The following is a 14,283-nucleotide window of genomic DNA, read 5'->3' as shown; positions in this document are numbered from 1 at the left end:
TTTTTCTCAACTCGTTCATTATCCTGCATAGACGTACAACAGCACTCCACTGGAACTCACTGTAAACACAGACCATACATGTTGATCAGTGCAGGCAGGAAATGACATAATGAGACACTGAATTTAACTGTGGTCAGCTGCTTAGGCCTGGAATTTAAAGGCAACTGTTTTTATTATTACTTTGATCATTATTATTGTCATAATAGTTGTTAAAAATGATCTCAAATAAAAAAAAAACAATGCTGTGGTTTACTACACTTTCTATTTTCACAGTGCTTCATGTTGCCTGTGTAGATTGTTCACGTACATATATTTGCCATCATCACTCCAAACACACACACCTACATTCACACACATTTTTAAATTAGAAAAAAAAGAATAACAATAATAAATTCCCATAAAGGTGAGGTGACAACTTTCTGGAACAAACAATGACATCATGCATTGCTATTTTGGGGCCCTTATTTTTTTTTTCTTTTCTTATACGCAATTTCCAGATCTCAGACTACGAAGTTTTTCATGGACAATGGTGATGAAGCCGGTAACAAGAAGAAACATACAAAAGTGTCTTTCAGTCTGTGAATGATCAAGCATAATAGTAAAAAAAAAAAAAAAAAAGTATAAATATAAATACCTGCACAAACAGTAGTTGCATCTTCTTAAGCTGCATTACAAAAAAAGAACATTCATAGTTCTACATACTTTAAGTTGAAGATTTGATTGTGGGTGCTGTTGTGCTTCTTTTAGAGTGTTTGTGTGTGTGTGTGTGTGTGTGTGTGTGTGTGTGTGTGTGTGTGTGTGTGTGTGTGTGTGTGTGTGTGTGTGTGTGTGTGTGTGTGTGTGTGTGTGTGTGTGTGTTAATCACATCGTTGGAAATCACCATGTTGGTGTTGTACTTGGTTATAAGTGTTGATGCTCCAGGCCATCTCTGCTGACCAATCACATTCTTGTGATGTTATAACTGTAGGGTCTTTACCGGCAATACAAAGCGCCTTGAGGCGACTGTTTGTTGTGATTTGGCCCTATATAAATAAAATTGAACTGAACTGAATTGAATAACTTTGTGACATGGGTAAAAGAGCGCCTGTGTGAAGTTTGCCTTCAGGGCTTTTTGAAAGACTTTCAATTAAATAGTTTTATTGTATAATTCTAACTTTGAAAGCTGAGAAGAAGAAAAAACAATGATGAGTTAACACTGGCTTTTGGTTTGGTAAAGCACCACAGCGTACCCCTTCCCTCGACTTTTTCTGTCTCTTTCTGTGATCTCATCTGACTTCCTGAATCCTTTTCACAAGTCCTAAAGCTATGACATCACAACCACATGACTGGTCAGCTGCAGTCCTGGAGGAACAATTGTGTTTTATTGATTATGTTGTAGAAACAACACCTACATAGTGATAACAGATTGACCTGCGTTCATTATTGTTGTTTAGAATAAAGGCAGAGATCACAAAGCTGTCTTGGTTTGTATTTTTTGGCACACACTCACACATGCGTACATCTCATACAAAATACACACACATACCACCAAGGCCAGTGTGTAGCACACACTTTGATGTCTGTAAGAGCCGACGGCTGTGGAAATTATGCGAAATGAAGCAGAGGTATCAGTTATAACCAACTCAATTACATGTAAACTTGTGTTTGTGTGTGTGAGTGTGTTATTGTGTTGCAGATGGAATTTGAGCATGCATGCGTTTGCATTTTCTTGTTGTGTTCCTACGTCTTTACAGCTACTATGGCTGTCCAATAAAAATCATGTATGTTGCTATGTTAGAGCATGCCAGTACAATGACATTTGTTTGTGTCCCTATTTTCTGAACAGCCACACGATTTTTTTTGTTCTTCATGCATGTAAACATTCATCTAAACTAAGCAAGTGTAAACAGTGATGCCAGGCCTAGTTCTGATCTGATGTTAGCAGACTTTTTATCCAACAGGATAGGCACTGGAAAACATCCTAACCCTTAAGAGAAAAAAAAAAAAATCATTTATAAACAAAGCAGACATAGAAGAGCACGGGATCAACCACAGAGGCGTTTCTGTGGTCATGTTTTGGACAGGATTATTCCATGTTGGCTTAGAAGAAGTTTGATACTTTAGCAGGAAGATTGACAACACTCTCTGTGTGGTTAATATGAAGCTACAGCCAGGTTAGCACAGTGGAAACGGGGAGACAGACAATCTAGCTCAGTCCAAAGCTGACAATATCTGCCTACCAGCACCAAGCTTCGTCATTACAGCATCATATATCATCTCAGTCGGGACCACTTTATACAAAAGAAGACTGTTTTTTTCTTTTTTCTTTTCTGTGACTTTCTTGCCTTTTCATATGTACACATGGAACATTTGATGCAGGCAAATCATCAGCAAGACCCCAGTACAGGACAGAGCAGGCATCAGTGACAACAGATATGGTACTGATTATGTCAGAGCTGGGATGGAGAGAGTGTGCAAAGCAGTTTGTATGCACAGTGACTCTGGGCAGGCTAAAGAAGCTTGAATAGCATGCCCTGTATGAGATTTGCTAATTAGATGTGTAGATGGATCGTATCAGCTAATATTGGGCTGTTAATGAGATCAGCTGATGCGATTGACTTTGTGGCCTGCTTAAACTAAAGCTCGATTTGTGTAATCCGTGCACTAATAAAGGCAAGGCTTTAAAAATTTACTATGGCTATGTAAGAACTAGTCTGACACATCATCCTTAGTAAGATAGGCTTTAAGAGGAAGATCTCTGAGAGGTCAGAGGTCAGGCCAGTTGGAAACAATAATGCCTTCCTTAGGGACACTTCAGCAGTGTCTGTGTCTGTGTGTGTGTGTGTCTGCAGCTTGATAGAGAGCAGGTAGTGCACAAAGATGTTTCTCTTTTTGTTGATAATGGCAGCCTGCTGTTTCTGAAAGTTAACCCAATGAAAGCAGTGCAAATGAACCAAACTAGCTTGACACCTGACCCAAAAAAACAAGTAAACAAGAAAAAATGATAAAAAGCTCCATAACACTGATTATTCCAGCTTGGAAAAGACACATCTGATGAAATGACCTACGGCCCCACAGAGCTGCTTGGATCGAGCACGCCACTCCGACCGCAACCTATTCTGTTGCTGACTTTCTCTGAGAAATCTTGTAATCCTCAGTCGGGGTGGAATCTGAGAAAGATTAACACAGCTCTGCTAAAGGTTTAAACTTTAAGCTTATTTTATATTTTGTAAATCCCTCCAAAAACTCTGGGTTCATCCCCATTACTGCCACACAGACTCAAAGGAATCCAGAACTGTCACTCAAAATAAGGTCTCCTCTCTTGATGGAGAAAAATATGGACCCCACTTCTTTGCAAAGCTCAGTTGTCTATCTCCTACCATGCTGTACACACTGTATTTCTAACACCTTTTCAGTGTGCATAAGTGCCTCGGTGTATCTACCACATCAGTGCAAATGCCTCTGTTATTTGTCGTGGTGCGTATGTATGTGATCGTGTGAATGCTTGTGTGAGTGTTTGTGTGTGTTTATGTTCATAGCAGCCTCCCCAGCACCACCCCCTCTCTGCTCCTGGCTTCTCCTCTGAGGATCTCCAGGAAGCCCAGTTTTGTCAAGAACTCCAGCCTCTGACGGTCTGTAGGCTGCACCTCACAGAACACACCCTGAGAACCTAAACACACGTACAGCACAAAAATCGCAAAGCGAAGAGGCGGTCATAAACCAGATCAGTTTTTTTCCCCTAGACTGTTGATTGAACATCATGAGTTATGCAAATATACATGCACCATATAAAGCAAAAGTATTAGATAACATAATTCCTTTATATAGTCTACAGTAGTTAGTCAGCTAGCAGCATTCATAATCAGCTATTACAAACAGTAACTTAAATTTAATGGTGTGAAAATGACCACAAGCAGATTTTCACTTGAACCCTTGCTTGCATTATTGGAGTATGTGAAGTGGTGTTATGATATTTTTCCGCTTATCTCTCATCCTCTAATCCTTTTATTTAGCCGTAAGGTTATTAGCGCATACAGACTGACGCTAATATCCACAGCAGAATTTTATTTAACAAAACATACGCTCACACACACACACACTGTGAGCTTACCATTGGCCTTAAGCGCAGTGAGGAGGGCAGTGAGCAGGGTGCGGCTGACGCTGATGTCCACCAGCTCGGGCAGGGCATCCAGTCTCAGCTGCGAGGGAAAGTGATAGAGCAGCGAGTCTGGGTACTCGCCCTGATCCTCCTCCATCAGCTGGATCAAGTCCTGCACAAAGGAAAGCAGAGACGCAGATGCATTCTCACAAAATGTTGCAGAAGATTGTTTTTCCTACAGCTGCCACTAGATGTTACCAATTTGACATATTTGGCACCAGAATAATTTCCAGTTACCCAGCAACCCAACAACCAAATTAATACAAACACACAGTTAACCACCAATCACCATTACAAATTCAAACTTGCTGACATTACATTTTGAGTGTATGGCCACTGCCTGGCGACACTGCTGTATCATCAGTTTTTTTTTTTTTTTATATATGCAAAGACTTCTGGGATTAGTCTAACGGACATCCTCACTAAGAAGCCAGTGAGCATTTTTCTTGGAATGGAGTTAAGTGGCAGTGATGGGTTTTCCTAAATTTCAAGTAATGTAATGCATATGAGCAGCTAATTAAACAGTATTTTGTGGAAAATACCAGTAATAGGTTAATATGTGCAACAAAGCAGGAACAAAAATAAAAATAATTCAATATTCTCCATAAATGGATCTATGCATATGAATATGTAGAATCAGTGGAGACCATTTTTGGAAGATCCACTTACAGTCACTTGGAGGAGAGGGGTTTGACATTTTTTTTCTTTCTTTCTAAATTTGGCTGCATTTGTAAATAATGACCAGCAGGTGGAACCGGAGGCGCTGGCATGGATCTCTGCTGGAAGCCTTAAAAAACTGCCAGCACTCTCAACTCAGTGGACTAGTCAATGGATTCCCAAATTAAACATTCTTGTACTCTAGCCCATTTGAATGTGACGAAAACTGGTAAATATTTATGCTTTTGCACCTGCGGCTGCAGACTGAAGTGTGAATGATCCAAAGCATTACTGTCAGCGTTCTCCATGACGCACAGGGTGGCCAAATAACTCCTCCGCGGATGTCAGAGTTTGACTCTGTCTGCTGCTCACCACCAGCTCTGTTTGGCTCTTTGGCTGAGATCACTGACGTGTTTGTCATGATGGGTAAAAACAACACGGTGACCATACTGTCACAGCACTGTGCCTTACAGTATATCCTTCAATTTTCAATAAACATTCTGTATTTTAAGGCACTTAAATTCTTACCTCCACCATATTTGCCATATTGCTGTATTTCTCCTTGTATTAACAAATAGTCACTTTCCCATGGCAGCAGCTGTTAAAATCTGGTTGCATTTTGTGTGTGTGTGTGTGTGTGTGTGTGTGTGTGTGTGTGTGTGTGTGTGTGTGTGTGTGTGTGTGTGTGTGTGTGTGTGTGTGTGTGTGTGTGTGTGTGTTTGTGTGCGTCATTTTCTGTGTTTAGCTATGTGCACCACCAACCTCCCAGGAAGTTATTAATCCGTCACAGAGGAATCCAGATGGTCTAACAGCAGGTACTGATAAGTCTAAGTTTTGTGTTCATATTTTAAACTGGTATGTTGGGTATGTCCATATCCCTGTGCACTCTGTGAACATGTATGATTCAGCTTTACATGGTAGGTTCTCAATCAAAAAGAGATGTTTAACTGACTTCTTGTGAGAGGGCAGTGCCCATGTGTTCACCTGTGTGTTTGAGTGTGTGCCGTTGTTTTTTGGTGGGTATTTGTCTCTCATGGCAGGTATCCAGCTGGCCTGGCACCGCTTGGCAAAGGAGCGAACATCCAAGATGCCTAACACACAGCCGCAAACACCCAGCTCATCCTCCAAGATGAAGCTGTACTCAGGGCACAATGCCAGGCATGGTCCAAGACACCTAGGAGAATGAAATTAAGCATTATTAATTATACCGGTGGAACTTTTTCAAAGTCTTCATTCCATATTTAGTGGTGACTCAAACAAAATTCTGTCATGGCTACAAATTTTGGTGAGTGTTAAGTTGCATACAGGCGACGTATGGTGAACAAACACACGGAGAGTGTAACATCGCATTCGCAGAGGTATGATGAAACTAACATAATATATCTGAAAATCCAAAGAATTGGCATTTATAATAGTTTTCGAAAAGCATCAATGTTAGTAATCCCTGTATGCATGATGATGTACGTGTGAACTTTTGTTCAGATTGGCCCACCTGTTAGGGAAGAGATGGGGTACATCCAGACATACAGTATATACATTAATACGCTACAATCATTATAGTAAGATGATAGTCTATTAATTCTATTCATTCGACACAGATGACAGTTAATGATGGAAATCTTGATTAGTGATTTTTTTCTCTCTCACACACAGACACACCTGTCTCCTATTACATCCGGATGAGCAGCGCTGGACTCTGGGCCACCCTGCGTCCTCAGGTGAAATTGGCGGACCATTCGATATAGCTCCACCTTAAATACGAACACAGATGTTTGTGATTTATTAAACCAAGTGTTTCTTTTAACAATTTGTTTAAATTTGCTACTTTTCTCCATTTCTTTATTTAATACCATGACTGTTTACTGCAACTGTAAAAGCTAACATATGACTTTCCATTTCCCCTTTTGTGCACATTCTTTCTCTGTGATATTTTGAGTTTCTGTGGGTGGGTGAGACTACCTTGTCTTTGCTGTGGTAGGGCCTGATGTTGTAGAGGCGAGAGGTAGGGAAGAGAGGAGGAGGATGAGTGAAAAGTTCACTGCTGTTGCCTATCGGGAGAAGCATCTGCACACCACATGAAAAAAACACACACACACATCAGGCAGTTTTAGGGATTCAACTTGACAGGGCTGAGTAAAATATTATCAAGAATCTAAGAACAGATGCATCATAAATGGCAACTGAAAAAAAAAAAAAAGCATCTAATTACCTGCACCTCCCCAGACACGCCCCCTTTGAACACCCATGGCTCAGACTCTACTCCCAATAGGTCCGCTCCTGTAGTTTTCCCACACCCTAACACAGAAAACAATCACATGTGGCTGGTTACATCACATGCTTAGGGCCAGTGAAATGCCAGGAAAGTTACCAGTGCATATGCAGAATGATCACCCAGCTTGAAAAATTTATGTCAAGCATAAAAGTTCAGAGGTTTATAGCATTACAGCTCTACAAGAGATATTTGCTGAAATTAACTTTTTTTTTTCTGCATCATAAATATTTCAGTCCTCCCTGCACCACTATCAGCTGGGCTCCACTGAGCACGAGCTGAGAAGTAATGACTGAATTTTGTAGTACGTTATTTCAGGCATAGGTAAGGACATGAAAAGTTTAAAGACCTTCACAGATCAGGCTTACTCACATTGGAAGCAGTTCTTCCAGGACCCGAGGGCAGAGCTGTCACTCAGCACTCGTCCATCTGAGTGAGCAAGTGAGCACGTTAGAGTGTAAGAGGAAAATGAGACATCGACACTGCAATAATCTACAGAACCTCTTCAGTGATTCCTCCAGTGTCCTCTCTTCACAGAAGTACTAAATACTATACTTTGTTAAGTATATAGTAGAACAGAGACTATACAGCATACTACTAGAACAGTAAGTATACTACTATTATGCAGACAGAATAGCGACCTGTCCAGAGTATACCCTGCCTCTCACCCTGTGGCATCTGGGATAGACTCCAGCTGCCCCGCGACCCTAAATTGGATAAGTGGAAGAAAATGGATAGATGTCTATACAAAACAGTAACACTTTATATTGTGCTATGTTATTTTTTACTACTGCAGAGTTTTGTGCTGGACTCTTACAGTATAATACTATAATACTACACAATATCTTAGTATAACATTAGTTAAATAACATGGTAAACTGTATGCTGCAGCATGTTTCTAGTATACTTGGACCAAGTATTATAGGGCAGTGTAGTGTGGTATACTACTACTATGCTATTATGCTCTGCTCTGTTATAGTAATAGCAAAAGAAAGCAACAAACATTTTTGTTTGTTTTTGCTAAACTGTGTCAGTTATCATGTCCAGGTGAAACATTTTACAAGTAAATTAGTGGACACGTCTACACTTGCTTTGAAGTTCAAGTGAAATATGTTTTTTTAACAACTGTACCTCAGGTGTGGTACAATCGCTGTGGGACAGGTGTTAAATGGTAAATGGACTAGTTCTTATATAGCGCTTTTCTACTCAGTATGAGCACTCAAAGCGCTTATACAACACGTTTTTTACATTTACCCACACACTCCCATTCATACAAGCACTTCCATGTTTACTAAGCTAAGTGATTTTAATTATCTAACATTCACACACATTCATACTCTGACGGTCGTGTCGGAGAGCAACTTGGGGTTAAGTATCTTGCCCAAGGATACACTGGCATGTAGCCTGGAGTAGCCAGGAATTGAACCGCTGACCTTCCGATCAGTAAGTGACCTGCTCTACCTACTGAGCTACAGCCAACCACAACTGCACAAACATGCAGAAGGAACTTGCTTGAATGTGTAACAAATAACTTCCTCCTGCAACCCCTTACATCAGGGGTCCTCAAATCCAGGCCTCGAGCACCGATGTCCTGCAACTTTTAGATGTGTCTCTGCTTCAACACACCTGAGTCAAATATAGAAGTCATTAGCAGGACTCTGGAGGACTTGACTGCATACTGAGGAGGTAATCAGCCATTTGATTCAGGTGCTAGCAGGCAGGGCATACATGGAACGCCATAACCAAGTGGCTGGCATAGTATACAGAAACATCTGTCGAGTATGACCTGGAAGTCCCGAGGACAAATTGGGATATGCCCCCATGGGTGATAGAGAATGACTGAGCTAAGATCCTTTGGGATTTCCAGATACAGACAGACAAATCTCTGATAGCTAACCAGCCAGACATAGTAGTGGTGGACAAGAAGAGGAAGAAGGCTGTAGTGATAGAGGGAGCAATACCTAGTTAGGGAAACATCGAGAAGAAGGAACACGAGAAGCTTGGTAAATACCAAGGGCTCAGAGAAGAGCTAGAGAGGATGTGGAAGGTGAAGCTAACAGTGGTCCCTGTGGTAATCAGAACACTCGGGGCAGTGACCCCCAAACTGGTAGATTGGCTCCAGGAACAGCAAAGATACTGCACAGGACCCTCAAGTTCTGGTAAACTCCTCATTAACACATGTAACCGAAAAGGGGATCCAAACCAGTACAGTGTGTGTGTGATGATGTCAAAGGTACAGGCAAGTATTTACAAAATGTATGAGTGTTACAACTGTGCAGATGTCAAAGTTGTACCAATTTTCCAATATAAGTACAGCACTATAATACTATACTCTATTCTAATAGTACTATACTGCTAATATGTTAAAATACTATATACTGTATTAAACACAGAAAAGTATAGCATAGCACTTTCTAGTACAGCACATAAGATCAAAGCAGAGCATAGCTCAATACATCATACAAATAGTATGGCAGTATATTGCATCTGTCACTGTCTCCTTACCAAGCCAGCAGATAAATGCCTTTGCCACCAGAGCTGTGTTCCTCAGGTCCCACACATAAGGGTAAAGGTCATAGAGCACAGCCCTGTTGTTCCCGCCCACGACACTGCAGTGGAGCTGTGCTATGTCTTCACACAGAGAAAGAAACCTGGAGGCCCGCCCACGCCATTCATCAACCTGAGGACATAAAACCAACTACATTATGTTGTTCTTATTCATAAATCAAAGTACCTCAACAAAGCTCCTGACAAAAACCTCACTGACCTTCTGAGGTGCTGCCTTCTTGCTGTTAGCGCTGACCAGGTGGCAGTTTGTTTTCAGCCAGGTCAGATCCTGCAGCAGTTTCTGGGCTGACGGGCCATGTTCATGAGGGAGATAATGAAGACCAACCAGCAGCCGCACCTGGGACTCACTTAACTGACCTTTCCCACTGCAGAGCCCACGACCCTGGGCCTTCTGTCCCCGGCCTCCAGCTGCAGGTACTCCAGGCTTAGATCCTGGAGGTTGCTGGTTCGGTTGGCAAGACTGGTTTGACTTCCTTTTCTCTCCTTCTCGTCCTTCCCTCTCCCCACTCACCTTAGTGGGTGAGGACGGAGGAGAGCTGGAATTCAGGGGGAAGACTGGGAGTCTGGCCACAGCAGAGGTTCCTCTGAAGGTGGAGGGACAGTCAGATCTGTCAGGAGTTTTACAGTGAGATGCTGGGACAGAGGAACGCTGGTCCGTCCTTGCGTTCTGCCGGCCTACAACCATCATGAAAACCCCCCCACACACACACACACAGTTTGTGTTTTGAGTAAAAATACAAGTCTGAACATAAACAACAATAAATCATCAATGTTCATATGTAAATATATATATTTTTACCAGCTTGTAAAGGTTGGTTGAGTTCTTCCATCCAGTCTTTCAGCGCAGCAGACAGAGCTCTATCAGGACAGTAATCACGCTCCTCATCTGGAGCACGCATAACAATGAAGGGACCGTGAGGATTTTCATACAATATTTCACAACCAAAAACAGCCACATTTTGCAGCGTCATTTTGTGACGCTTACTGGCTTCCACTATAAGCTATACAGACTTGCACAGCACAGGCTTGCGTAATAATTAAAATTCTCACAATGGGCCCCAGCCCACCCTTCATCTTTCTTCTCATCTCCTCCATTGAAAGCCTCTTTGTTCTCCAGCCTACCGCCTTGCTCTTCCCCCACAGAGGGACCTGGCTCTTTCTCATTTCTTCCATCATCACGCTGTGCAATTATTCCTCCATCACTTCTCCCCCACCCAGTCTTCAGAACATCACACGCTACACCGCTTCTCTGTTTCTGCAATTTACATCCAATTCCCCGGTTTCACCTTACTCTGTCTGCCCGTGTTCTCATATATTTTACTGTCACGGTAAATGAGATGCAATGAACATGAACAAAATGTCAAATTAATGAGGTGCCGCACCTCCACTTGTGCAGAGATGTGATAGGAATTCTTACATTATACTTCAAATATAAAATTTATTATACTCTGTGGAAAAAAATACTAATGGAATGACTTAATGCTGCCAACTTAAAGCCACAGTGTTTTTAACAGCTTTTTCAACAACAGATGGAGCTTTAACTTTGTTTGTATGTTAGATAATATCAGACACAATGTTTGTCTGGTGGTCAAAACGGTGCTAGTTGCCAAGCAACACTGGCTTATTAAACATTTCTCCTTAAGCAACGGGACTAACTGTACATGCATGTGGTCTGGCAGAGCCAATATTAGTTTATTAACTCTGGATGTCTCATCATATCCTGCTACTTCCTCCCTCCATCTGCCTTCCCTCTGTTCAGTCCCTCACCTTTCATATCCTCTTTTTCAGCTCTGTGCCAGCTTCCCAGCGTGTGCAGTGGGATGTAGTTGGCTTCAAACTCGCAGTTGGGGTTGAGGAGAAGGCCCCTGAGATGGTTCCTCAGCTGAGGCTCTCGACCCTTAAAGGGCCCCAAAAAGAGGCGTCTGGAGTCATAGTCATTGGCATGCAGATTGTCCCAGATAAGTGGGGGGCGCTGGAGGACAGACTCCACCTCAGCCAGGGAGTCTAGTGACAGTTTCCTGGAAATGACCTTACTGCCTGTGGGACAGGATGAAGGGAAATGTTACGAGGAAGCCTAAAAATTTAAGAAACAAGCTTGCTCACAACTTCATATGAGGGAGACTGGAATCAAGCTCCTTTCTCCCCGTTTGAGAGCAATTAGTGTATTTGAATGTTACATTTTCGCAACTCAAAACTTAACCAGTACTCAAAATGTAAAATTCAGTAAATCTCACAGCCATCATCCACTTAAGAAGTCTACTGTAGCGTGGCTAAACAAACTACAGTTTGACAACAATCTTACTATGAAGATGTTTGAAAAACTGGAATCCCAAGGTGCTTATGTTTGAATGACACAACCACCTAGAATATTTCGACTAGCTTTGGTGCACATTTGGCATGCAGAGCAATGTCCTTGTTCTTCTGGGCCTCCTGGAGGGACTTCTTGTTTCTTATTCAAACAAGGGCAGCTGCTCCAAAATCACAGAGAATGAGCATCTCACACAAACCTTCTGTTTCTGTTACAACTAATGTACGTCTTGGGCTTTGTAATGAGCTATTTCTTTCTCTTTTGAAGGTTTTTTCCCTGTTCTATTTGTCCTCTGCTCCTTCTGACTTTGTCTTCCAGTATCTGTGAGTTTGTTCTGAGTATATTCTCAGTCTCCCTGTCAATTTGCTTCCTCTTTTACTTTGAAGCTTAATTTCTCCTGTGGGTTTCTGCATTTTTACTGTTCCTGTTTTATTCTTCTCCACCTTCCTAACTGCCTGACTGAAATCACCTGCACGTTACAGTTCTTCCCTCCCGTTTTCTAATCCCTCATGCTCTGAGACTATCATCTGAGTTTGGTTTCTTTGTACCCTGTTTAGACTTTTGATTTTCATTTTTGAACAATGCACTTTCTGCCCTGAATTTCATGCACTGTCTGTTTAGCAGGACTGGATTTTGTAGCTGCAGTTTTCTCATCTTTTCGGGTCCCCCTTTTATTAAATTGTGACAATTTCCTAAAGGATAATGTTCTCATACTCAAGTCTAATATTAGATAAGCAGTTAAGAAATTGATGGATAAAAGCAAGTAAACCACACTCATATTTTGTCCAATTAAAACAATGCCAGAGCACTATATTAAGCATATATAAACCTCTTTATATTCTTTAAATATGGCAGGTTTCACGAGTGAAACAAAAGCCATTGTTATGAAAAATGAAAATTATATCTGCAATATGCAAGTGGCATAGAATGAGTAAAACCTGTCATGGCTGAACACATTCAGTGCTTCAACCATCTTGTAATGTTGATGGAGTACTAAAAATATAACACAATATAAATGCAGCCATAAAGCAGTGGTGCACAGTGTAATGTTGCAATAAAAAAATAAATATAACAGTACCCTGGTAAAGTGGCTGCTATAGAACAGCTTCTGAAGTAGAAATATAGAGACAAGCAGTAAAATTCAACAATGAACTAAGGGTGGGCGATAATGTGCGTACATGTGCGCGCTCTACTGTACTTCCATATGCATGTGGGTGGATGTGCACCTTATTTCTGGTTCATGGGGGAGGTTGTGTGGACTGTTGCCTGCACTCATTTGCATGTGTGTGAGCTGAGCTGTGTATGTGTGGCTGTTATTAGAATTTTGCAGGCCAACTAATGAAGCACACATAAAACAGAAGCCGTACTTCAAGATTCTGGTTTGGGTCTGTGGGAATGCAGCCAAATTATACTGTGTAGTAAAGACAGGTCTTTGATGTTTGCACCTTACCTGTCCATATTACTGTTATGTTAGGCAGCAGGTCCTCTCCGACAGTTTGCAGGTAGGGAGACTTGGATACGCTGGGAGAACACAGGGAACCACAGTACTCTACAGAGAGAGAGAGAGAGAAAAGCAATGAGAAGTAATGTTTCACAAACACAAAGAGGCAAAAGTAAAAGTGTTCATGTTAAATTCCTTTGTTTCATTTTTAGTCCCTGGTAACAAGTCCTCATTCTACAAGCCTACCTGTTGGGCAGAATAGGAAGACAGGTGGTTCCCCCCAAGAACCGATAAATCTCATTGGTTACTGTGACCTGAGCGTGGGCGAATGAAGTGAAGGCCTCGCTGTCGGCTTGACACATGGAGTGATCAATGTCATCAAACAGAATGGCAAATGCCTGGCAACCCAGGTCTGATACCTGGACAGAGTGATGAGGGTCGTGTTCAAAGAAGCGGAGGCAAATGAATCTTCTGTAGTAGCTGACTTTGTGTGGCATACCTGTCTTAGCTTGCGTTTAAGTAGAGTCAAGTCACAGGAAGAGGAGAAGACAATGTCCTGACCAGGAGAGAGCGCGTAAACAAACCTGAGGCCTCTTGACTGGGCCTCTACTATGAGAGTACGCAGCTGACCTGGGAGGAAGGCAGAAGTAAAAATCCTAAATAAGAATTTTAAAATAGGAAAAAATATATTTTAAACACTGATTGAAAAAGTCTGGAAATTTTATCAGTACCTTTTTTTTTATATAACAAAATTACACTCTAAATCCTGAGCTGTGTTATAATGTGTTAATGATATTTCATTTCTCTCCTTTTTATGTATTTCTGAGGAAAGTTCAGCTTAATGCAGGGAATAAAAAGTACAACCAAAAATATAATGGATGTCATGAAAACTGTAGACGCCT

General features: G+C 41.5%; 1 pseudogene; it reads right to left on the bottom strand.

The window, feature by feature from the left end:
- Positions 1 to 264: 264 nt before the first annotated feature.
- LOC115775037 (protein O-GlcNAcase-like) overlaps positions 265 to 14,283 on the bottom strand; it is a 14,406-nt pseudogene continuing 387 nt past the window's right edge.

This window comes from Archocentrus centrarchus (assembly GCF_007364275.1).
Source record: "Archocentrus centrarchus isolate MPI-CPG fArcCen1 chromosome 18 unlocalized genomic scaffold, fArcCen1 scaffold_23_ctg1, whole genome shotgun sequence".
NCBI classification, from domain to species: domain Eukaryota; kingdom Metazoa; phylum Chordata; class Actinopteri; order Cichliformes; family Cichlidae; genus Archocentrus; species Archocentrus centrarchus.
This window is presented reverse-complemented; position numbering and strand designations above follow the sequence as displayed.